Source organism: Rhinolophus hipposideros, assembly GCF_964194185.1.
Source record: "Rhinolophus hipposideros genome assembly, chromosome: 2".
Taxonomy (NCBI): Eukaryota; Metazoa; Chordata; class Mammalia; order Chiroptera; family Rhinolophidae; genus Rhinolophus; species Rhinolophus hipposideros.
Genome location: NC_138048.1, coordinates 67,220,661 through 67,246,854, shown reverse-complemented (window position 1 = coordinate 67,246,854; position 26,194 = coordinate 67,220,661). Strand labels below are relative to the sequence as shown.

The 26,194-nt window shown below is 38.1% G+C and overlaps 1 long non-coding RNA gene across 5 annotated transcripts in view; it reads left to right on the top strand.

The window, feature by feature from the left end:
* LOC308488816 overlaps positions 1 to 26,194 on the top strand; it is a 375,646-nt gene that overhangs the window by 63,368 nt on the left and 286,084 nt on the right. For all 5 annotated transcript variants that reach the window (XR_013991971.1, XR_013991972.1, XR_013991973.1 and 2 more), the window contains one exon: positions 8,066 to 8,195. This is a non-coding gene — a long non-coding RNA (uncharacterized lncRNA). The remainder of the gene's footprint in view (positions 1 to 8,065; positions 8,196 to 26,194) is intronic.

Here is a 26,194-nt window from a genome sequence, read left to right as displayed (position 1 = left end):
TGATGACAACATATCCAGGAAATACTGAATTGATTTTAAAATTGCTTTGAGGGGGAATAAATCGGTAGGACTATGCATTACCAAGAGACTGCTGACACCCTCCCTGTTTGTTTATCTCACCACCAGAAGGATTAGAAACCACCTGAATAGATACCTTTCCAAACATAGGTCGAGGAACTGGGGAATGCTGATTTTCCTAAGCCTGAATTTTATAAATTGCCATCATCCTAGATTCAAAGTTGTCAGACATTTTTAGCTTCCATTTTGAAGGTTTCCTTTCTAATTCTAGGATTTGGTTCATTTACTAAAACTGGGAATTGCTCTTTTGCATCATCTCTTCTGCCCTTCCCTCCTCCCATCTCCCTCCTACGCATTTCTTGAAGCACATTTTGGTGCTTCAGCATACAGGGCACTCCATAATATTCTCTTTGTTTCCCATTCTGCTATATGAAATGAAAAACCCTAGCATTCAGTATGTAAAAAGCTGGCATTGTGAGGTATTTGTAAGAATAGGCAACATTCAGCAAGACACTGACTAGCATCAAAGGCAGATACACTCTCTCCATACCCAAACCAAACAAAAAATGGAAAACCACTCAGAGGTATTGCCAAATGCCCAGCCCCTCCCTCAGCCCTCTAGCATGTGGTTAAGTTTTTGGATTGCTACTTTCACAACCGTTTGCTTTACTTTGTGCAACACTTTCTTTTCAGTTCGCTGGTTTAGCAAGTGATTAATGAGTTAATTAGCGAAGATTTCTAAAGTTATTTGAAGAATAAACACATCCTATTTACTGCAAGGCTGCATTATGTAACATCAGGAAGCTCAGTTACTTTTCCAAGCTTCTTACAAAACAACAATGAACCTTTTAAATGCAACTGCAATGACTTCAGAAATTTTGCTAACCTTTTAGTAACTACCTATAGTAATTTAAAATTTTGATTTTTTTGCTTTGTAGTTGATTCCATGGATACTTTTCTGTTGGGGAAAATTCCCAATAAATATTCTCTCAGTGATCGTTATTGTAAGCATCCCCGAGACTGCCCTCATCTCATTCAAGCAAATCTGACCATTAATAATTAGTAAAGCTCGGTGAGATGTACAAGGAAATGTAAGCCCTGTTGTATATTTGTCCTCAAAGGGCTTATAGTACACCTATTTCGAAACAATAATTCACAGTAGAAGGCGGGAGCTGATGTGCCCTGTGAGTGCTGTGGATTCATCAGTGTCCTGGGTGTGCAGAGAAAGACTTCCTGGCGGTGTCAGGGCTCCCTAAGCCCAAGAGGAGGTTGCACTTTAAGTTGGTCTTCAAAGGATTTATAATCTTTATGGAAGTGTAATTTATTCTAGATGAAAGGAAAGCAGTCAAACACCAAGGTGGGTTCTGCGGTCCATGCTCAGGAGTTTGTGCATGGACGGTCCTGACGGAATGCAGGCTTCATTCAAGGCTAGGCTACGTTTGGAAAGAACACCAGAGTAAAGAACACCACAAATGCCCAGGCTGAGGAACGTTGTATTTCGCATATGAGGAGTAGAATATTTCATAATACCTCGAGTTTTGAAGCAAAGAAATGGTTAAATCTTGTATTTCAGCACCTTGAAATGATGGAAGAGTAATCTTGATTGTGAAATGATTCATCAACCCAGAGTGCAGGAATTACACCATGATGGATGGAACAAAAGGGGAATTTGAACTCAAACTGTGGCTAGTATGGGAGCGGTATTTCCTTGCTCCTTCTTCTTTTCCAATAATGACAATGTTGGGGGGAACCCACATCTGTCAAAATGCCTTCCGCATAGTAGTGTTCGATATATGATGGATAGATACATGAATAAATAACCATTTGGTTGATGAACCCAATAAAATGAACAAGAGCCATCATGTAAAGCCTGGAAGGGAATTGCTTTTCTATAACCCACTTTCTGCTTCATTAAAGATTAAGTCATTTTAATCTACATATGACATGAGTATGGACAAGGAAACTGATCCTTTTTGTTTTACAGTTTAGACAAATGAAGAGCACAGACAGCACACAAATGAAAGGAAATAGTAAACAAAACAGGGCGAAACAAAAGCCTGACACATCCCACATGTCAAGAAACTAAAATAATATATTGTTGATTGGTTGCCTCTCAGGGAAAAGTAGCTAAACCATCTCTTGAAAAAGAATGCTTCAGTGTTTCCAGGTGGCTTTTACTCTGTCAGAACTCATTATGTGAACGGGGACACATATTTACAGGAGGCTAATACACAGCTGATAAGAAACCATATCTGAATTATTTCTAAGTGTCCTGGGAGCCCAGAGGTAGCTAAAAGCGTCTCTGCTTAGATGTCACTCTCAATCATTTGCAGCTGTTACCTGAGTTGTCATTTAACCATAATCAGGGACTAGGATTTGAACTTGAATTAAGTTCCAATTTCCTTGCACTTGAAATTCAGCAAAAACAGTCAAGCACTAAATAAAATAGAATCGATATTAGTAATGTGATGGTTTGCCATTTAAAGGCATGAGGTAATATGTACAGTAAAATGTTTTGGACCAATTACTCAAAACCCGAAGTTGATTTCTAATCTTCATTAATATATATTTTTGACTTTTTCTGCAAATGTGGGCCTCCCTTCAATAAAGATTTCATTTTTGGTATAATTTCTAAATGAGAGTTCATATGTTGTTGCCATCTGTAAGCTATTTAGTAAACTAAGGGGGCATGGACTAAGTCCTAGTTTATTTTCTTAACATAAAATATCACTCATTTTTATGCAGGTTCCTTTTGAAGAATTAAACCCTTAGGTTGCTATTAGGAGCTAGATGCAGTTAAACCATGTAACCTCTCTGATTTTCAGTTTCTCCATCTAGTCTATAAAATAAAAGGTTGAACTAAATAATCTCCAAGGCCTATTCTTAGTTCTATTATTATTTATGATCCTGTGATTTCAACTTGGTTTCCATCCAAACTGGCAAGGACCTCTAAAATTTCCATCCAACCTGAAGGATGGTAGTGTGTTTGCTCCATTCATCAACTGTAGAATTAAGTGAGTGGGCTTCAGTGTGACAAAGCCTATTGGTAGGAACACTATGTGACACCTCTTTTGCAGCCATTTGTTTCATTTGCTTAGAGTGGTGGTTTTCAAATGTGGTCCCAGGACCAGCACCATCAGCATCACTTGGGGATTTGTTAGAAATGCAGATTCTTAGGCCCTGCCCCAGACCTACAGAATTAGAAACTCTGGAGGGGAAACCCGGCTTTCTGATTTTTAACAAGCCCTCTCTGTGTCGTTGATGCATGTTCAAGTTTGAGGACACTGCTCATGAAGTTTAAGTTTCAGGTTCAAACTCTGAAGTGGCTACTGATTTAATTCTGTCCTCTGACCTTAACCCACAGTTTTACAAATGTCATCCATCATTCATGAGAGATTGGATACACTGCTTGGCTGGATCAGTTCTATTGCCACTCACAGATGTGGAGCTATTAATTTGTATTGAAAATGTTTTCAAGGGCATCTATTGCTCTGATCCCCAACTCCATACAAATAAAATCCTTTCTTTCATGAATCCTAAGTGACATCCTATCTTTGGTTAGATCTGATGTTTCCTTGCTGGACACTTCACTCATCTTTGTACCCTCCCATCTCCATATCTTGGCTCATAACTATTTTCTCTACTGCCTGGAATAATCCTGGATTTTCTATATAACAATACAAATCATCAAAACTTGCAGATGATTACCATCTTTAAGAAGCCTTTCCTTAATCTCAACCCATAGGCACTCCTCTCATTTAAAAAAAAAAAAAATCTGTCTCTTGAATACCCTAAAACTATATCACCTGGAACAACATTCCTTAAATGGAATTATACAACCCAGTCACCTAAAAGAGGTTTTTAAAAATACCGATTCCTGACCTCCACTCCCATTGACCTACTGAGTCTCTCGATGCAGGATCTGTGCCTTTAACGGTGTTCTCAGAAGATCCATGTGCAGCTAGACAAGGTGTTTAGAAACTGCTGAGCTGCAACAGCGAAAGGCAAACTTATTCAGGAAAGGGCCACATGGTAAATATTTGGGGCCGCTAGGTCGCATGATAGCTCTCCTAACTACTGAGTCAAGCTTCAGTCTCAATTCTGCTCTTATAGAACAAAAGCAGCCATAGGCAACATCTAAAGAAATGGGTATGGCTATGTTCCAATAATAAACTTCATTTATAAAAACAGGGGCCAGGGGCTATAGTTTTCTGACCCCTGTGCTAGATTATTATTTAATTTGATTAAAATGAACTACAATATCTAAAAGGTTACTCCACACTTAGTAGGTGCTTTGGCGTGAACTAATACATAAAGGAACTGAAACTAATGCAGTTGGTGGAACATTTTAAATTTAAAGCGGAGAATTATCAAAAAGTAATGCTGCTAGATGATCTTGGCTAAAATCATGCTGACACGTGGAAACTCTTGGTGGTCGGGGGAGAGGGATAATGGTAAGCATGGAGTGTACATCTGAATTCTAATTGAGTCAGCTCATTTCTTGGTTTTCCATCTACAAATTGTATTCTACCTAATTGATTTCCTGACAAAGGGTTGGTTGAGGAGTAATTTGCTTAATGTTTAAAAAATGCGACATAGATGCTAAGTGTTATTGCAGAAAGAGGTTTCTAAGGAAGAACCAAGAATAAACAGCACAAACACTGTGCTTTTTGATTCCTGAGCAAAACCTTTAAATATCTCCTGGAAAGTGGCAGTTTGCCCCCAACTTAAATGTCACTCTGTTCTCCTATTTTACTCAGGAAAACCTCAAATACGTTGTGTGGGTGATATTGAAAGACCTCAGGATCAAAGTGTATTTAAAGTTGTTAAGAGGAAGCAGATGTTCTCCTTAGCTGGGCAAAAGATTCTCAGAGTTTCCAGGGAAATACAAACTTCTTGAAGTCCCCATGGGATCCTGCCTTAAAATGTCCTGCTTTTGTTTATGCCTCCCATATGCAAAACAGTGGTGAAATGTGTTGTTCTGGGAGAGACGGAAGAAAGTTAATGAGCTAGAAACAATAAGGAACTCTATACTTGGAAAAAAAATAGAATGGATGTTATCCTTAAAAAAAAAAAAAGTAGGACAAGATTAGAATAATCTTTTCCCTCAATTCTGATACATACAGAGGGTGCCAAAAACTGTGTACACATTTTAAGGAGAGAAAAAAACTGTATTAAAATTGTAATACTCAATATATACCGATAACAAAAGATGAGTACAAGTCATGTATGACTTCTGCAATTACAAGAAGTGTTCAAAGTGGTTCCCATCAGTGTCCAGATGCTTCTGATTGTGGCGAACTACTGCTTGAGCAACGTTGACCAAAGTGTCCACTTGTATACATTTTTTTCACACCCCTGGTATGTGTGTGTGTGTAAATATATATGTACATGTATATTATTATATATACATGTACATATATACATATACATACATATATATATATATATACACATACGTATATATATATTTTTCTTTAAACATCCATCTTCTCTAAATTACCCTGGTGGTTGGTTAGATTGACAATTAATTTTCTTTAAGACTCTCTGCTTTCATGTTTTTCCAGGTAAGCTAAGAAGTTTTCTCTCATCCCCTATAGATTGCACCTTTTTTACTACAACTGGTAACCAAGAAATAGCTGCAATGGAAAAAAACATTTGGTGCTTTTCAACTTGAATAAAATTAAGTGTGAAACTAATGCTTTGAAGAGTGATCCGAATGCAGACAGCTATAATTTTCAGCCAGAAAAAATGTACAAAGACTTGTTTCTCTCTGATCACAGTGGCATCAAGTAGTTGACCCTGTAGATAAACACTAAACAAATTTAATATTTTGTGTATTTTTTTCTTAAATAAAAACTTGAGAAAAAGCTATATCAAGGGCAAAGAAGGGTCCTACGAGGTTCAAGATCAGCCTAAATTTGAAAAGGGAAGTGGGGAAACAACTGGAATATTCATGGGTCCTGAATTACTGTAGAATGATTTTTTTGTTAAGTCCACAGTCTAGAGTGAACTTGTTTTTCTATTTACTCTTTCTGGATAAATCAATGAGGGATTAATTGGTCAAACTCAAAATACAACTGTTATGACTATGGCTGTTTAAGCACATGATCAGTGAATTTGGTTTTTCATACATTTTGTTGAAGTTTATTAATTTCGGAACAGATCCTGGTGCCATCATTGGGAACTAAGACAGATGTAAAGAGATCTAGAGAAAGAGAGGATAGAACTTCTCGGAAAGGCAATAGGGCATTCATCTGAGGGGTTGTAAGGAAGTCTGGCTGGCTTTCATTTTGCAAGGTGTAGGGAGGAAAGTTTATTTAGGATATGCAGAATATCGACTGTATCTAAGTAATAATACAAAGGCATCTTAGCCCTTAAGCAGCTCATCCTAAAATCCATGTCACAGTCTCATGTCCAGACCTGGCACAGAGAGAAAGTGCGTAGTAAAGATGTTTTGTGTGGACAAATGACTGCCTACCATTAGGGCATGGAGCAGAATTAAAGGATCATCTTTGAAATCGTAGTGGTGGTTACTGGCTTGTTTTTCCATCTCATCTCAAGGAATTGGAAGAATTATTCCACCTTGTCAAGAAGTGTCAAAGAGTCAAGGAATGTTAGAGCTGGAAAGCAACCTCACTATCCCATTGTTGTAGATGAAGAAACAGAGATTCAAAGAAAAGAATTTCTTCCTCTAACACCTTTTTGTTGTTGTTGTTGTTAACAAACATTTATATAGAGCTTTCCAGTTTACAAAGTTATTCTGCTTTCATTGTTTTCATTTTATCCCTACAATAACCCTGCATTGTAAATGCTGTCATGAAAATAAATCTGTTTTATAGATGAAAAAATTGGGGTCCAGAGAGATGAAGTGAAACATCATCCTTTCCTTCTCTCTCTCTTCATCCCTTATACACACTCGGTCACTTAGTCCAGTGGAAACTCTTAAATATCACTGGAATCTTTTCATACTTGGATATTTCCAGCACAAAACTGCCTTGCATTTTTCTCTTGTTCACAGCAACAGCTCATTATTGACCCACTTGCTACCAGGTTTGATCTTGACCCCCATCCTATCTTCAAAAATTCTAAATCAAAGATGTGATTACATTACTTCTCAGTTTAAAAACTTCATCTGCAATGTAACAACAGACATACATTAAAACGTCTGACATACATTTAAAACCTTCAATAAATCCCAGAGTGCACATCATCTATTCATGGAGTAAAAGGCTCCTTGAGCCCTCTGCCTATGGATTTAGTCTCAGTACTTACACATCCTATTTTCACTCTCCTCCTCTACCATGTCCATATGCTCTTTCCTATTTTATAGTTCTCAGTGGGTCAGCTGATAATGGGAGAGCAACTCATAGAAAGAATTGGAATGTCTCTTTCAACTTGCAGATGCATTCATCAGTTCACTTGAATTTCTACTAGCTAGCATAGTGCCAAATATTTGGTAGACACTGAACAAAGTTTTGCTGAATGAATGGTTGATTGAAAGATGGATGTTCCTTTAGTTCCATTTAAAGCCAAAGTTGTAGTATCTCTGTTTACTGAAGGCAAAGGGGCATGATTTACTTTCACCACAATTCTTGACATATAATGTGGTCAAAATGGAGGTTTCATTTAGGGATATTTTTTTCTCCAAATCTCTTCTAATGTTCTTCAATCAGTTTAAATTTTGTAGATATTAGTTGGCCATCTCATAGATAATAGATATAAATGTGTGTGTGTACGTGTGTGTGTGTGTGTGGATATATATATATATATATATATATATATATATATATATATATATATATATATATAGAGAGAGAGAGAGAGAGAGAGAGAGAGAGAGAGAGAGAGAGAGATAGACAGATAGATATCCCATCAAATAACTTGACTTTTTAGGGTGCTTAATGAATATACTATTAATTATTCAAATCCAATATAAGTTGCGAAGCTTGTGTGAATAAGTAATAGAAAGCTTTTTTTCTGAGTTTGACACGTGTTACTTTTATTTTCAAGAACGGAACATTTTAATGTGTGTCTGTTGTTATAGTGCAGATGAAGATTCCGATTCATCCATTTTCTGAGATGTGAAAAGAAGGACAACTTTTTCATTAGCCTCTATCTGGTCGTGTTAACATGGACATTCACTTTCAACAATTACGACTGAGATCTATTTTCTGGTGAGTATATTAATGGTGTGTTAATATTTTTCTCCTTCAATCATTTCATGAAAGAGGTTTATCAATTTCTTAATTGACTTCCATGTGCTTGAAAATTAGCAGTAATAAACACATGCAAATTAATGCCTATTTATATTGAACAAAACAACTTTGGGTTGGCTCCCACACTGTCCATATCATACTTTATTATTTTTTGCATTAACTTATTTATTTATTTTTTTGTCAAAAGCATGAAAAATTTCATCTGCAAATGATAACAAGAGTTTCCCCCTCCTCCCCTGAGTGACCTTATACGTTTGATTTTGTTTTACTTACCGTTTGGTAGGTATTGATATGACTTTCACAAGCATTTTTATTTTCACCTCCAACCTGTTGATTAACTGTGCTAGGCTTGAATATTCCTCTTTTGATAGTTCTCTTAAAATTAATGGAGGGGAGAGTGGCAGGAAAGATGGGAAAGAAAGGTACCTATGGAGGGTGAAGTTGGAGAGCATGACCCAACCATTAAGTTGAAGGTGGGGCACTGTTAAAATCCTGCACATTAGCCTGGGCCCTCTTGATTCCTTAGGAGTGGAACGGTGATGTGAACAATAGATGATGGAAAATCTGGGAGTGGAGCCTACAACTGGTATAGATGGTGTTTTATGATGTAGTCTGCATTTTTATAGCAGAGTCCAAGTATCAAGAAGTGTGGCTCATTTGTCTTGATGAGTAACAGCACAAATGTCACAAAGTGACTACTAGTCCTGCTCATGCCATGCTAGTTCCTGAGCTAATTCTTACAGAGCAAAGAAGAATTTTTTTATAGTTACCTGGCCATCGTTATCTATCTGCTTGAATTTGCCTTTCTGAATCCTAATGTACTGCCTTACTTCAAACCAAGTCATAAGTATATTGTATAGTTAACTCCGGATATTTATTGGGATCCTAAAATGTACATATATGGCCAGGATGACTCCTATTGCTTGGGTCTCTCACCATTGTGCCCTTCAAACAAATGCTGATACTGATGCTCAAATACTGGATCTAGTCCCTTTGGATCTTACCCTCCAGAGCTTGTTGGTACAATTGGGTCAGTTATCCCAGTCCCTGCTCTTTCTAAGTAATGAGATGTCTCTGCCAGTTCCTCTTAGCCTCTCTCTTCCCTTCTTCCTGAACATCCATCATGACTCCTGCCCAAATTAGCCTAAATTCTTAAGGGTCAAAATCCTATTAATGTGCTGGGTATGTCCATTGATTTGTAGATGACAAATATATGTCAAATGGATTTGTCTCCAGAAGACAGAAAATAATATGTTCTAGAAGCAAGGAAACCTTTGGGAGCCTTAGGCAGGAAGGAAGGTTTGAGGACCCCTTGAGCTTTTTAATCTTACTTTGAATGCACAAGATTTTCTTACCTGTCACAGGCTGCTGCCATCCAAAAGCTTGTTGTTACTATGTCAGAGCTTTAACAACTCAAGGTTAGCAGTAGAAGTAGAGTCATAGCTCAGACAGATAAATTGAGCCTGGGTTCCTTGGATGTGAGAAAGAGGTCTGGCAAAAACTGTCATAGGCTGTCTGAAAAGCCCTCATTTCCTGTCTGAGAAGCAGTGACTGGTGCCCGTGTAAAATGGGCCCTATAAATGACACTAGAGCAGAAGGGTGACTACGCAACTGGATTGTGGTGTGGTGTAGTATTGTTCTGAGTGGAACAATTTCTGAGGTGGGTTCAGGTGGTAATTTGATTCAGATTCCTGGTAAAGAGGAAAGCACATCACTGCAGGATATAAGTGATGTGAAAGTTTCAGGAGAAAACTGAAAGCCAAGAGAATATGCCTTTGGTTATTGTAAGGTGCTTTAGGTTGCATTTTTCATTTTGCACTTAACTTTACCATCAAATTATTGTCCCTTGCCCACAGATGGAATTAAGAAACTTAAGTTATTTTTTTCTAGTTCAGATTGGCTGAAAGTGAATTCCAAGAATTACCTGTGTTAGTATTCTGGGCGTACTTGTAAAAATTCCCCACCTGAGACCTACTGAATGAGTTTCAAGGCTGGCATGTGTGAATCTGTCCTTGAGGATTATTTAGTTTTGTTCCACCAGAGAAAGCTTCTGAGAACTATATATATATATATATATATATATATATATATATATATATATATATATACACACACACACACACACACACACACATATATGTATATATATACATATATATGTGTGTGTACATATATATGTGTGTGTACATATATATGTGTATATATATATGCCATAATACCATGTAGAATGGGCTCTGTTCAGAACAAGAAACCAATGACAAAGTTTTAAAACATTTTTGGGTGTGGTGAAATGCTTTTACTCTATGAATATATTTTTGACCTTCAGGGGTTAGAAGAAGGGTAACTCGTAAGTCTACTGGGGGAGGGCGTGAACAGACAGATAGGCACGGTAGGTGACAGAAGAAGATCCATTGGGAGCGTCCTGGGGAACCAAGGAGGCTCCGAAGGTCTTTAGGAATTGGAACCAAACTGGTATTTACCCTCTGGGTTTCTGTGGTTAGGTCTTGCAAGTGATGAAGCTCAAAACAAGTTTCCTAGGGTTAAATTTATAACTAGTTGCCTCCGGATTGTTTGGGCATTGTATGGAGCTACTTCCACCAGAAATTATTGTCTGTGAATTTCCTCATTGAGGAATTCAAATTCATTAGAATTTGAGGCTTGCAAGGAGAATAGAACCATATAGCTGGGATCCAGGGCCCTGAAAACAGAATTATGGATCCACTGAAAATGAGTCTCATGTGGTTGAGAAGTGATTATCTAGATATTCATGATGCAACATGATAGTCACTAGCTATCAGTTGCATTTAAAACGTATTAAAATTAAATCATATTCAAAATTCCGTTCATTTAGTCACTAGCACAGTTGAGGTGCTCAGTAGACATGTGTGGCTATCACATTGTATATTGCAGATATAGAACATTTCCATCAGTGCAGAAAATTCAGTTGCATATCACTAATATAGAAGAATTCTTTGGTGGGGATGGAAAGCAGAAATGTGTTTATCTACTGCAAGGCACTGGCTGGTACAGCATGGGGGCTGTAGACTGGGGAAACAAAGGTAGCCTCCGGGTTGAAAGGATAATGTCTAATTCTGGGTGTACCAGGTTTGGCTACTTTCAGCTTGTAAGACTTAAGCATCTCTGCAGTGTCATTCCAGTTTATATCTAGGCTAATTGCCAAGATGAATTCCTCACGCTGTCCTGATCTACTGAGTATCTGCTTCCTTGTTTGGAGGCGTGGTGTAGGGAGGTGAATTGGCATCCTGGCCTACCAGGGAATGTGCCTGTCAGTATGAAAGGTGACTTACCCTGCTAAGTTGCTAATCAGGAATTGGACTTTCATATTTTGGTTAGAAAAGCTAAGTCCCTCTGGCGGTCCTTATAAATGCTCATCTATCTGAAGAATGCAGACTTGGGAAAGACAGAAAGGAAGCCAGGTGCTTACTGCGTTCAAGCAACCCAACCAGAGAATCCATGTTCTGAGACTGAGTTGGGCTTAGGAAGCCAGACCCACGAGGCCAAGGGAAGAATGAGTCCCAGGGCAGGTAGCTAGAATTCTTCCCGGTGACTGTGAGTGTGTGAAAAAGAGAGTGGAAGGAATACAAGAGCATGAACCAGATGTTTCTAGAAGAAATTGCTTTCTTTGTTTTTGCTCAGGATGTCCTTTCTCTCCAGGACTCTGATATGAGTACATTTGGAAGGGGCTGGGTTGGGGGAGGGGCATAGCACCAGAAAATCAAGCCAGCCTTTCCCCGGATCACTAAGGCTTTTCTTATCTGCCAAGCTTGTCTGACAGTCTCATTCTGTATGAGTTCTTTCCCAGGAGGCTCTTCATTTCCTGAACAAACAGTCTCCTGGCAGCCCCACCTTACCAGGCAGCCAGACACGGCTAAATATCAGTAGCAAACAACACAGCTGGGACTCCTGCTAGGATAAGATTCACTGGCAGGCTATGATGTGCCAGGAACTTTCAGGGATGTCATTTAGTTGATTTCTCATAGTGAACCTATGAGAGAGAAATTGTGATCTCTGTTCTTCAAAGAACCAAATTGAGGTTCTGAGAAATTGAATAACTTGGTAGAGGTCCCTGAACTGCACTGGTGAATAGAAGACTGACCGAAGTATATTTGATGTCCAAGTCCACTTGCATTTCTGATACTAAACTGCATTGTCAATAGGGCCTAACACTTAGTCCTTGAAATCCAAGGCCTAGCTCTTTTCATGGTAGGATTTTGTAGTGCAGGAAGGAGGGTTGGTTACAGACATGATCATTCATTTTATATGTCAATTTCCTGGACCATAGGGTGTCCAGATATTAGGTCAACAGCTATTCTGGGTGTTTCTGCCAGGGTGTGTTTGGTTGAGATAAACATTTTATTTAGTAGGATAAAGCAGATTGCTCTTCATTATGTGGTGGGCCTTGTTTAATTAGTTGAAGGCCTTGAGTAGAACAAAAGGACTGGCCCCCCAAGTAAGAGAAAATTTTCCACCTGACTGCCTTCAGATTGCCTCTGTAGCATCAGCTCTCCTGAGTCTCTAGCCTGCAGGTTGGGACTCGCCAGCCTCTATCATCACGTGAGCCAATTCTTTATAATAAATCTCATCGTATATAAATATGTATATCCTATTAGTTCTGTTTCTCTGGAGAACCCTCACTAACGCACAGGGGATGGAGCGAGCGTGATGCTCCTCCACATTGAATGAGATCCAGGAGGCTGGGTCTTGACAGGCGCCCCACCTTAGTTTCAGTTATTATAAATATTCCTCAAAGTGCTTAAAATTAAATTTTAGACATGTAGACATTATAATTTAGAAATTAAAAGGAATGAAAAGAAATAATTTAAAATGGGAACCAAGAATGAATCTCTTTTGCCTAGGCACCGTCTTTTCCCACCTAGACTATCCAGAATTCCATGAGGCTGACCTGGATTTATACAGATACAATTCACAACGATCCTGCAAGTCAAAGTACAATCTTACTTTGTGTGTATAAAAGTTCAGCAAACATTCAGCAGATGAGAGAGCAACTGGAGCAGATTTGGAGAAAATCATCCAATTTACAACTGGCTCAATAAAAATATTAAATGGGAACCAGAGCTCTGGTGAGAGCTGTAGGCAAAGCTCTCGTAGTAACTTCTTTGCTAGTAGTTTCCCTCTGCTTGTGGCATTGTCTGGGGTCACTGTAGTGGGTCACTGACATTTTTCTGTCCCTTTGTGGGTTATCTGTAAGGTACATTACAGTAATCTGCTGTTGGCCATTTGGCACGCTCCAAGGCCAGGTGAATCTTTTGGAAAATATTAAGAGAAAACCCAGAGTTTACACTCCCATAATATCCAGACACTTGACGTGAGCTGGTGAAAACTGCAGGAGAGGAAAAAGTTTGTACCAAAAACTCAATAGAAATTGATAGTTTATGTGAGCTTTGTTATGTGGCTTGTAAGTTTGGAAACCCAAATTCTAAGCATTCTTCAATAATGGAAGCCAATGAGACTGACAGCTCAAAGCATTCTGAGCAATTTTTTAATGTCATTTTTTTCTTCCTAAATATTAGTCTCAAGATATTGCAGCAGTTTATTCACTAGTCTTACAGTATGTGCATGTTGAATTATGTCCTTGTTGCGCTTTTTATTTCCTTTATTTTGTGAAAGTGGTTTTTATAGGACACTCTTATTACCCCAACTATTCTCTAGTCAGTCTAGACTTAGATAGAAGTACTCAAATACCCCATCCCAAGCACTGGCCCAGTTAAATGAATTCCTTTAATCATTTCTACGTTAACCAGTGAGGATTTAGATTAGCTTCATAAAATAACAACAGCAACATAGATGGAAGTTAAAGATTTTGAGGAATAAAAAAAGAAATAAATGCTCACTTTATATTATGAAGGAAAGAGAGAATTATAGATTTCCCTATTTGGCTCAATACATTTTTTTCTAAGAAATTTAGTTATAAACAGTAATGATGAACTATATTTGAAAAACTTAAATGACTTATTATTAAACCAGAGCGAACTTTTCGAATGCAATGGACTAGTGCATACTTTTAAAACACAATCCTTATATTAAATCAGAAGGGTTTATATAAAGATCTGGATTGTGTATTTAAACTCGATCCCTTCTACCACAGTGCACACCACAAAACACACAATACTTTGCTCTCTTTCTGAGTAACGGGTGAGCTGCTCCATATCTTTCAGGTCTTAGTTTCGATGTCATTTCTTTGGAGAAGTCTTCCTTGATTATTCAATCTAAAACAGGTCCCCAGCTATTCTCTATCACATACTGTGTTCATTTCCTTGAAATCACTGAACGCACTTTGTACCTATTCAATGATTTATGCACCTGTTTGCTCATGTATATTCCAAGTTCCTTGACTACAGGACCATGCTGCCTTGGTGTCTGGAACATAGTTGGTGTCCAATAAATATTTGTTGAATGAAAAATTTACAACACAGATAAAGGAGAAAGCAGTTAATTGTTTTTAATAAAGAACTTATCAGAGGTTTTCTTTAAATGATGACCATATTTTGGGTCATCATTTAAGCTGCTTGGGTCACTCACATAAATATAATTTACGTGAAAAATTTTAAGTCTACCTGTGATACAAGGTAACATGCACCTGAAATTATTTTGGGTTGAATTGAACTCTGACTCTTTTTTTGTTTCAAAAATGTACTTATTATACTTTTCCTAATTTGAAAAGGAAAAAAATACTTTTCCTAGTTTGAAAAAGTATGTGTTTATCATCTATGTGTGTATCTATTTATCTGTATATACATCTCTCCTTTTATCTTCCTATAACTTATTTATACATAGAAGTACTTTTATGTTATACAAGAGTTTATGAAAGTTTCTTGAGCATTGACATTTTCTAAATCACATCATATTTTTTTTATGATTTCTACTGTTTTATAGATACTTTACCTTAATTTCTGATTGATTTTTCTGAAAGTGTGACTTCTAATTACTATCCTCTATCCCAATCTAATCTATAAATATTATTATGTTTATACTTAAATGCTCCAGAGGAAATGCTACTGAAAACAACTCAGCATTACTTTGCAAATAAAAAGTTGCTAGGCAGTGAGAAAAATGTTCACCTCCTGCATCTGTTGGTGTCAAATTTTCTTGCACTGTCTTGGGTTTTCTGAGGGCAGATCATACTTAGCTTCCCTTTCTTTATAGGGTTTCACGATACACGTGAAAAATGCATGTTGTGATGAAATAGTGAATGAAATGATTTTGAGGGTTGTGTTCTCTATTATAATATAAGTCTATTACATAGACTTAAAACAAAACAAAACAAAACAAACAAATGAAAAAAACAACCCAAACCTCAGCTCTTACGTCTGTTTAAATCCTCAATTTGGGGATTTGTTTGAAATCTTAGGATGCGCGGGCTTCTGTTGTGGATGCCGAATTGGTACAGTTTCTGTACGCATTACTAATGCCTTCTTCAGGATCTGAGCTGAAAGCCTCACGGATTTAGAGATAGATTAATGCTGACATTTGGGGTATCACAGAGGGAACACTGACAAACTTTATTTTAAATAAGTACAAGGCATGTATTTCATGTTTTTCTTCTTCTGTGGTTCATGAAGGTAAAAAGGAAAAAATATTTGCTACTTCTGTATAAACTAAATTACAGAAGTTAGACGATCATGGTTTTAAGGGTTTAGGTTTACACATTTGTACATTTGTATTCATAAATTTCTCACGATCAACTAATTAATAGATTTCTCATGATAAATTAATTTTAATTGCTTTGGCTAACATATTTTCATTATTTATTTATTTATTTTTTATTCCCCTCAAATCTATTACCCACTGAAAGGCAGATAGCTTATCAGCTAATTTGTTTCTTCACAGTTTTGGCTGCGCCATTTAAATGAGCTGTAGGCTTACTTATTTTATTAGCCTAAGTATTCAAATCTGATTAATATTTGGACAGTGTTTAGTTAGCAGTGAGAAAAGGAGTTTGCAAAATTATCCCTGTCATATTTCAGACAGCAGCTTAACACTGTGAGGTAGAATAACCTCTTCATAGAGTAAGTAGAGAATTACCTGAATTCAAAATATAAGTCAGTTAGGAGAGAACCGTTGAAATACACGCACATGATGTGTTCTTATGGAATAAACATAACCATTGAAATCAAGAGATAGAAATTCAGATCCTGGCTCCACGATCATTAGTAGCTCTTCGAACTTGGGCAAGTTATACAACTTCTCGGCATTTCAGTTTTGACACTTGTAAAAGGAGAGTAATCATGCTGAACACAGACTCAGCACAATGCCGTGAGGTACCTATGTGAAGGTCTCTAACAGAGAATTGCAAGACAGAAAGGAGGGAATGAAATGGGAAGTAAAGGGATGGAGAAATGCAGGGAGAGAGAACATTTTGTTCTGAGGGCAGAGCTCTGGTGGGCAATCTAGCTTCTTCTCTCTTCTCCCCCACATCAGGTCGCCTAAAATGCTTTTTCAACTCCAGGCTATTCCAGTTCTTTTTTTTTTTTTTTTAATCCCAGGCCTTTTCCAGTTTCAGTGACACACACGTTTCTCCTGCTGCCTTTTCTAATATAAAGTCAGTGGATGTTGCAATTTCTTTCATTCTCAGTCAGGTTTTTACTCAAATCTGCATGACAAGGGCCCTGAGCAGTGAGGAGGGAGAGAACTCCTCAGTGGCTTACACAGTGAAGAGGATACCAGTGAATTCCATGGATGGATAAAGCTTGCTTCCTCACTCTCCTTATCTTCCCGTCCCCCCCTCTTTTGTTTTCTAGACCAGAACAATCTGACCAGCTTAACTTTCACAAGCTGATGGCTTTTTCGTCAGTGGGTAACTAAGAGGGTTGAGGCCAGAGCTGTCCAATAGAAATAAATGCCAATTTTCTAGTAATCCCATGAAAATAAAAAGTAAAAAGGGACAGGTGAAATTAACTTTAATAATATGTTGGTTTTTAACCGAGTATGTGCAAAATATTTATCATTTCATTATGTCATCAATATTATATATTATTGAGAAATATTTTACCTTTTATTTTTATGTCTCAATGTGGACTAGCCACATTTCAATAGCCAGATGTCTCTAGTGGCTACTGCATTGCACAGGGCAGGCTGAGCCAAATTCTCTCTTTCTTTCTCAAAGCTGGAGGAGAATTTTAGGAATTAGCTAAATCGTTGATCCCAAATTCTTCATATCAGGAAAGTGGAACCCAGACAGAGTCACTGGGAGGAATTGAAAAATTCCTCAAGGAATAAAACAACAAATTCCTGACAGGATTATGAGACAGGGTGGGTAATGCACTGGCCCCACTAATTCCATAAGAAACTATTCTGAATTGTAAGGAAAAAGAAAACTAGAGGCCTAGTTTTTCATGGAAAAAAAGAAAAAAAGAAACTTTGTGTGAAAATCCTTCAGTGTTTCATCCTCAAATTAATTTTAACAACTCTTGCAGTGCATAGCTCTGTGCCCAACCCATAGAATCTCTCCAAAACATTTGCTAAATCAATTTAAGCACTTAATAAATAGAATAGAAAATTAAAACTAGAAGAAATATTGAAAACCATTTAGTATAAACTTTATATAAGGCAATGTTGGTAAAGTGTCCAATAGCTCGGCAAATGGTAATATTTTCCCTTCTGTTTAATATTTCACATGAGAAAAGAAGTGACTTGCCCAAGGTCTCACAGCTGCTAATTTGTGGGATCCAAGTCTATCTACTTGTGTACTGCCTAGTGATTTTTTGGAAACATGATCCCAACTCTACTGATTAGCCAGAATTGGATCTATAGCTAAGCCATGTCTTGTGAATTGAGGGAGTTTGGGACCTTGAAATACGACATCTAAATTCAAACTTTGGGAAAGTATTTATTTACTGAGACAGAGAATGTCTATTTCTTAAGAGTGCTATTGAAAAGCTGTGGATACTCAATTATTTTGTATTCTAGTGCCCTGGTATTTTTAGAACTTCCTCATAAATATCTCCCTTGAGAAACATAAAGCACTTGGCATTCTAAGACACCTCAGGATGTTGTCTTCAGCAAATACAGTTGACAACTTGACAAGACATCTGGTAGTGTGTCTGAGAGAGCCCAGGTGCTTACTCAAGATTTTTTTTGCTTTTGGACTCTTCACTTTGACTATTTTTTAACCTCTGTCTTGAGCCCGAGAACCTTTCTCACACTGAAGTTGGACAATTGTCAGGATGGAATTATTTCTGCCCAAACACACTGCTGGGCCCCAGACTGCCAGTGTTCAGAGCTGACCCAGACAGAGATCCAGGTATCTGAGAGTGTTTGTAGACAAGAGGGCTGTGGAGTGGCAAACATGCTGAGAAATTTGATGAAGTCATGACATCATATAACTTGGTCTCGTGCAGTGATGTTGTCCTGAGAAGTGAGGTGAAAAAATATATCCCCAGGATAAAAAAAAAAAAAAAGAAGAGAATAAAAATCCTGGTTAAAAAACAAGATATGGATTTTTCCTTCCCAGACAGATTGTTAAATACGCTTTACTTGTTCAGTGGGGTCTGGTAATGAAAGTTGACAGGATATTAAGGTTATTTCAGTTTCTACTGTCTCTCAGGGTCATATAAGCCTTCTGTTATGCATGTTAATCCATCTCAGCATTCCTGCCAGGAACTGCCTAAGTAGGGCAATCGGTTTAGTATGCACCAGTCCTCTTTACAGTTTAGTTGAGAGGCAAAACCTACCAATTAGCAGAATATGCATTGAAAGTCAAGTGATGCTTTTCTATTCTAAAGACATAGCACCAAAATTTATGATTAATAAATGATGAATCCAGCTGCTATTTCTTCAGAAATGCAAAGTCAGATGAAGAAAGCAATACCTCCCTTCTCTCCCCATTTCTTTTTTGGTGTGTGCATGTTTGTGCATGCACATGGGTATATCTGTACATGTATACAAATCTGTATAGCATTTAGCATCATAGGCCAAAAATACTGGTCGGCTCCTGTCAAGCCCAGTTCATGTTCTGTCTTTCCCTTCTTCAGGCGTACAGCTTCCTTGTCTGCAAACTCCCCATCTGCTATCCAATTAGCTGTGGGAAGGGAACAACATCACAAAAACACTGGAGATGTAATTAAATCATGGTGAAGAGGAGATTGCAGAAGTGTGATTCTAGAACTAATTTATTAGTAATTGTGTGTCCTCACCAAGAGATATTATTATGGATTATTCTGTAAAGGGGACTATAAATTTCTTGTGGGTATAAAATAACTAGAATGACCTATTTTGGTGGTGGTTATTATTTCAACTTTAAGCTGACTGTTTTTTGTACAACTGATGGCAACAGTGGCAACAGCAAAGACATCAGAATTCAACTGCCTGGGTCAGAACCTCAGCCTTGCCATTTACTAACTGTGTGACCACAAGGAAGTTACTTAACCTCTCCAAGCCCCAATGTCCTCATGTGTAAAATGGGAATAATTGTACCTATATCTTAGAATTCCTACAAAGATTAAATGAGATAGCATACAGTGTTTTGCTCTGTAATTGATAAATGGTTACCATGGTAATGAAGAAGATAAACAAAAATTCAAGGTTAGTTCTAGTGAACTGATGCTGCTTTCTGTCTGCTTTTTGAGGCTGGGTGACATTTTACCAGAGCAAGAATGCTATATGGCGAAACCTAAGTGGTCAGTTTAGAAGAAAAAAACAAACAAACACCTCTTTCTACCCAATTTATCTTTGAGCAAAGCTATAAAAGCAAGTTCCATTCTCTTCTCTTTTGATAAAAGCAAAATGTATTCACTCTAAGTGGCTATTAGAGGGCCAATCTCTGTACAGCCCATTCTATATAATAGGTACTCAAAACTCATTCACTCTATAATGGCTTAATATTTTCTGTACAGTGACTAGTGGTGGTTAAGCTCCTAATAAAACATTACATCGACTCTCAAATCTCTGAATCTTTGAAGCAGATGTTTTCCTAACATCCTGTAAATACTCCAATCATCTCAAACTGCTGGGATTTCACCTTTGCACCGTTTTTAGAAATGTGCCCATTGAGTAATGGGCCTGTCTACTCTGTTTGACGTTTATTGGTGCTCAAAGTGTAGCAAGGTTGGGAGATGTAGCAGAGCACATTCTAAATAAATCAACGGAAGAAAGCAAACTAAATCACAGGGGGAAATTACAGTGTCCAAATCATTTATACACTGGTGATTACCATTTCACCTGGGTCCAACTGATGTCACATGAGAGTCTCTGAAGCCCTAGGATTCATTCATCAATCTGATGAAGCCTGCTCATCCATAGTTCCACACAGAAATCGACCAATGTGGTGGGGACTTACATTAGTCTAGGACAGAAAGATTAATTAGTGATGAGAAGGAACATGTGGAGAAGAAAATGGACTGGATTGGGAGAGTTCTGGTGCCATATCTATTATTAGCCAACTGAGTGACTTTAGGGGAGCCACTTTATCTCTAGGCCTCAGTTTCCTTAACAAGAATATGCATGTATATCTATGTGTGTATGTATGTGTTTTGGGGAGTGTGTGTGTGTGTGTGTGGGTGTGTGCATGTGGTGGGGGGTGATTTGTTGTGATTTTCATAGTTTTGAAAGGATCAGAAGCCTTATTTCAAGGGCTATCCAATTCAGAACTCAATATAGAAAATTGATAAAAGTGAATTTATATTGGGAAGAGGACCCAGAGCAGTTTAGACTTCCCCTCACATCCTGTGGCAGCTCTCAATAGACTTGCATAGATACCTCGCGTCCTGTGAACTACGTGTGATTACATGATCTGTAAGATCTCACCAAGTCCCATTTTATTTGAATCTGTAGAAAATTACCCACCAAAGATAAAACATTGAACTTATGCAAATAATTTACAGTTTTTTAATTTATTAATTTGCAAGTTATGCACATGCCTTATCACATAATTTATTAAAAGTAGTTTGGTTTCAAGTTTGATGAGTCAGTGGTTAAAGGTCCTGTATTTTTTACTAGTTTAAAGTCTGAATTAATACAAATGCGTTTTGTGTTTTGCTTCTATTCCTTTCTTATTCTTGTATGAAATGGCCAAATTGTGTTGTTCATTTTAAACTGTAAGCTCCTTAGAGTGCTCCCAGTGGATGAAGCAAGTCCCAAGAGATCATTGCTCTCATCTTAACAATGAGAATAAGCTGGATCATCTACAAAACCATGGATTTGTTTTTAACCCATCAGGGACTTGAGGAATTCAAAGAAACCGAAGTGAATCAAATTCCAGGAAAGACAAGTTATTCCTGGAGGGCTAGAGAGAGACTCAGAGATGCCTCCATTCTGGTGGAAGAGTAGGAGGTGGAATGAATGTGACACAGATTGGTTATCTCCTGATGTCAAAGGGATGATTCTTTTTCCTGCTTTAATTTAGCATCTACCGTGGGGCAGAGGAATGTTTTAAAAGCTTCCTAAAGTGAATCCAATATGCAGCCAGGTGATTTCAATATACCTGCATGTTGACTATAACACCGATTAGAGTAACATCTCATATAAGAGATACTCTACTGTAAACTGTAGCAATCCGTTTTTTGTTTGTTTGTTTGTTTGTTTGTTTTTTTCATTCCGTAAGTATTTACTGAAGGCTTTCTTGTATTCAGGTACAGAATGAATATAAGGTATGGCCACTGTCCCCAAGGTATGCTCATCCTCTAGCTGGGGAAACAAAACAAACTTGTGTAAAACAATTGAGCAAAAATACAAGCTGTGGATAGGTAGCTCCTGAGTAGAATGGATTAACACTATAGGCATTCTGTATAAATTCAGTCAAGAAGAAAATCAGGACAGGTCGAGTAGTGGGCAGTTTTTCTCAGAAGAATTGCTATTTTTCCGCAAATATTCTGCAAATACTGAGAAAATTCTTACTTGCTAGAGCCAGGTCTTTTATCCCTTATTTTAAGATGGATCGGTGGAAAACTTGAGAACTAGTTTACGTAGTACACTCGATGTTAATGATTTCCTAAAAAGTAGTTTAATAGACAATTTACAAGTCTCTTCAATGTCTGGAAATTCTGTGGTTGGCAATTAAAAAAATGTATTTTGCTGCTTAAAAAACCATATCTGAAACTATAATTATTATTATTGTATTAGAGATGAAAAGGGAGAGGTATCTAACATCTAAAACTAATTTGTAAGTGTTTGTGTTTTAGAAACCCAAGAAAGTATAGCCATAAACACGTCTCCTTATTTTCAACATGTGCCTTTATTTATTCCACATTTTCTTGATTTATTTTACCTAAGTAGTGCTTTGTGAAAACTATTCAATTTTTGAGACATGATTAGCTTTTCAAAACGCTTTTAGCTCTATCTATCTATCATCTGTCGCCTACTGGAAAACCAAGGAAATAATTTTGCTAGGAGTAGGGGCAGTTGGAGACCCAATGGGGTTCGAGATCAGAAATGTGAGCAGAGCCCTCCTTCTCTCCCCAGTTCCACTTCCCTTCCTCAGTGCCCTCTGTAAGGCTTGCACCTTGTTTGGTGGCCCCTGCCTCCTCTGACAGTGGAGCTGGAGGCCTTTTTAAAATAGAAGCAATCGTGCAGCACGTCGTGTCCAGCAGCAGCAGCAGCGCCTGCTCTTCCTGCCTAATGCCCCAAGCAGCTGACTGAGCTGCTTGCCCCCAAATTGCCTTTGGATAGAAGTAAACAAATCGGACATCCAATGAAGTATATTTGAAACTGACCTCTGAGGCCATCTATTTTAAGCAGATTGTAATTTGGCAAAAGGCAGGGGCCCATTCCAAATGTTTATTTAGTGTTGAATGGTTTCCAATTGGCTGGTTGGTCCACTTTTTTTGACGGTATTGAAAACATTAAGAAAGAGGCCAATAATAGATGCTGGATTTGCACTCATCTCCATGTGCTGCGATTCGTTTTCTTGGGTGCCAGAATAAAAATTCACTTTAACAAGAGATAGGAAAATAAGTCCGGCTCTGTGGCAGTTGGTTTTGTAGCAACCACTGTTGCCTCCATCCCTTACACCCCAGTATTAGCCTTGTTTGATGAAGAGTTTCCCAATGGCCTAAGTTCCTGCCAACATGATTCTTTTTCACAGAATGCATACTACCTGTGAAGCACTGGGCTAAGTTTTCTGTACATGATCTCCTTTTGTCTTCGCAATGACCACAAGAAGCGGGTATCATTACTCTCATTTTAGAGATGGGGAATCTGCAGTTTGGGTATCTCTAATAGTAAGTTTGAAGATTTGACCCAAAGTCTGTCTGATTCCAGAAGTTACGCTCATTTCAGGAAAGATCCGTATTAAGCAGATTTCCCCTCCCTTCATATATGTGCTTATGCTATAGTATTTTTGTATTCCTTCTGTCTATTCCTGATACAAATTTTGGTACCAGGATATCCAAATGATTGCCTGGGGATGCATCTTATATTCTTTTATAGGTGCAGTTTATTGTCCAAGTGGAAAAAAGAAAAAACAGCCCTTCAGGGGATAGTCCATGTGACCATATTTTCCCACAAATATGTAGAAAGAAAACTGAAAAAAAAAAAATATTACTTATCTGTGTATCATTCAGCCTCAGCTTGCTTGCCTTTGTGCTCCAAATGTCAAGTTGCTTCTAGAAGCGACTTCTCTGAATTGAACTTTGGGTTTAAAAGAGTCTTGGGTTAGATTCACAGCACAGTTGACTATTGAAATTGGTCCTGGTATGGAGAACAGATTTATTCAGCCTTGCTCTCTTACCCAGTTTTGGGTCTGTTTCACTGAGGGAGATGGATAGTCAGTTCTGAGACAGCTCCTGGGACCTGCTGTCCCTGTCACCTAGAGTCACCCCCAAAGGGCAAAACATTGTAAATGAAAATACCAAGTGTTCCTGTACTTACAAGTCACATCCTTCTCCTTGTAATCATCTTGGAATTACTTTCACGGCCACGAAGTTCTGCCTCATGCAAATCGTTTCCTCTAAGCAGCACTTTTAGGAACTTGAGGAATTGCTGAGGGTAAGAAGAAGTTTTAGATCTAGTTTCTAATTACCTTTTTCTCCTGTTAACTGTATCACCATTCTGTTGTAAATGCAACGGAGACTCTCAAAGATAAAGCAAAGCACTGAGGATGGCTGCAGTCGTAAGTCCAAAAAAGCTCAGAGAATTCTTCCCCTTCTCAAGATTTCAAAGCAAAAATCCTCCTAAAAATATGGGTGGCTTGAGAGGGAAAGGGAGAAGTGGTGATTTTAAAACAACATAAACCGGATGTTGTCTTTCTTCTCCACAGAGCCAAATAACTTTTCCATATATTAGTGAATACATTTTCCCAATTTCCCCATGACGTCTGTGCCTTTCTTTCCATGACATTTAATAGTTCACCACTGGAAAGAAGATGATTAAATTTTACAGTGCTGCAAATCACCTATTCCTGCTTCTTTCCTCTCTTCTTCATTATTTCTTTTGTCCAATAGATTTGTCTTCTCCAAATCCCTGGAATATACTTTCATGGTTCTAGGCTATTGTTCATGATATCTTGATTATCTCGGAATGCTCAGTTCTTTCCTCTTCACCTAATGAAATCCTCACTATCTTTTGAGGTATATTTCAAATGTCATCTCCTCTAAGAAAGTGCTTCACAGAAAATACTCCTCTAATAAATAGCCATGGATAGATTTTTGGGGGTTGCTTTTGCCATAGTTAATGGTTTTTACTTTTCTGAAATAGATGAACTTTCCATTTTATTTGTCGTTTCGAACTCTCATTCCAGCTCTTTCTCCCATTCGTTCGTTATAACATGTGTGACCTTTCTAGTCAAGGGATCTCTCTTTCTGTACACTGCATAATCTTTCTCTCTGACTACTTTGTTCTCTCCACTACAGGGAGACTCTGCATTTTGAGATCTCAATGCCTTTGCCTTTGAAATTTTCTTTCGGGCACATTATTTCATTTTCTTCTCTCTGTTCCCATGGTTTCAGCCATGGCAAATAGCACAGTTGTTATCACTATGCGTTTTAATATGTTAAACAAAATTTGTTGTTTTACTATTTCTCCCATCCCATTCCTTCTGCAAAATTCACATTCAAGTGTCGTTTTTCATCCACAAAGTCACCTTTCTTCCCAACTTTCAATCATGTGTCCAGCTTATCTCAGCTGAGTGTACTTCTGAAACATTGCCTTTCTCCCTCTCTCACCTGCAACCATTCCCTTCAAACAACTCAACAATTAATGTTCCTACCCCCTGGCTTTACCTTCTAAAAGCTTCTGCTGCCTGTTGTGACTACACAGGCCAAATACTTCCGTCTGTCCCCTCCTGCAGGGCTAATACTAATGGAGCTAGGATTGACGTCCACCCTCAGAGGAACCATAGGAGAGCTCAAAGCCTGGGGCAAAACATGAATTCAGCTGGGTCTTATTTCCATTGCCATGCAGCGGCTCCCCTTCATCGGCTCTGAGCCCCCAAGTACAGCCTGCCAAGACCACTGCCCAGTCAGATTCTTAACTACTTGATAAGATCATTTTTGATTTTGAATTGTCTTTTTGTTTCTTGATGCCTCTTTGAGATGCTCGTTGATGTCTCATTTGCTTGCCCTTCTTTCTGCCTGACCTCTGGGGCCTTCAGCTTTTATTGCCTCACCTCTCATCTGGACTGCTTGTCTGGGCTACAGATTCCCTCTGCCTGGTCGGACTTCCCCTTTCTGAGAATGTAGTTTGCTCTTGCCTTTACTACCCACTTAGTCCTCAGGCCCTGCCTGACTCCCTGGGCCTCTGGCTTCCATTGACAGTGCATGGCCTCATTCCAGATCAATTTAATGACTTCATATTGAGCACTTACTATATACAAAGCATTGTGTAACTTGTGTCAGAGATATAAACTTGAGTAACATACAGTAGTCCCCCCTTATCCACAGGAGATAAATTCCAAGGCCCAGTGGATAACCTGAAACCTCAGATAGTATCAAACCCTATGTGTACTATGTTTTTTTTCTTGTACACATGTACCTTTTCACTTAAAG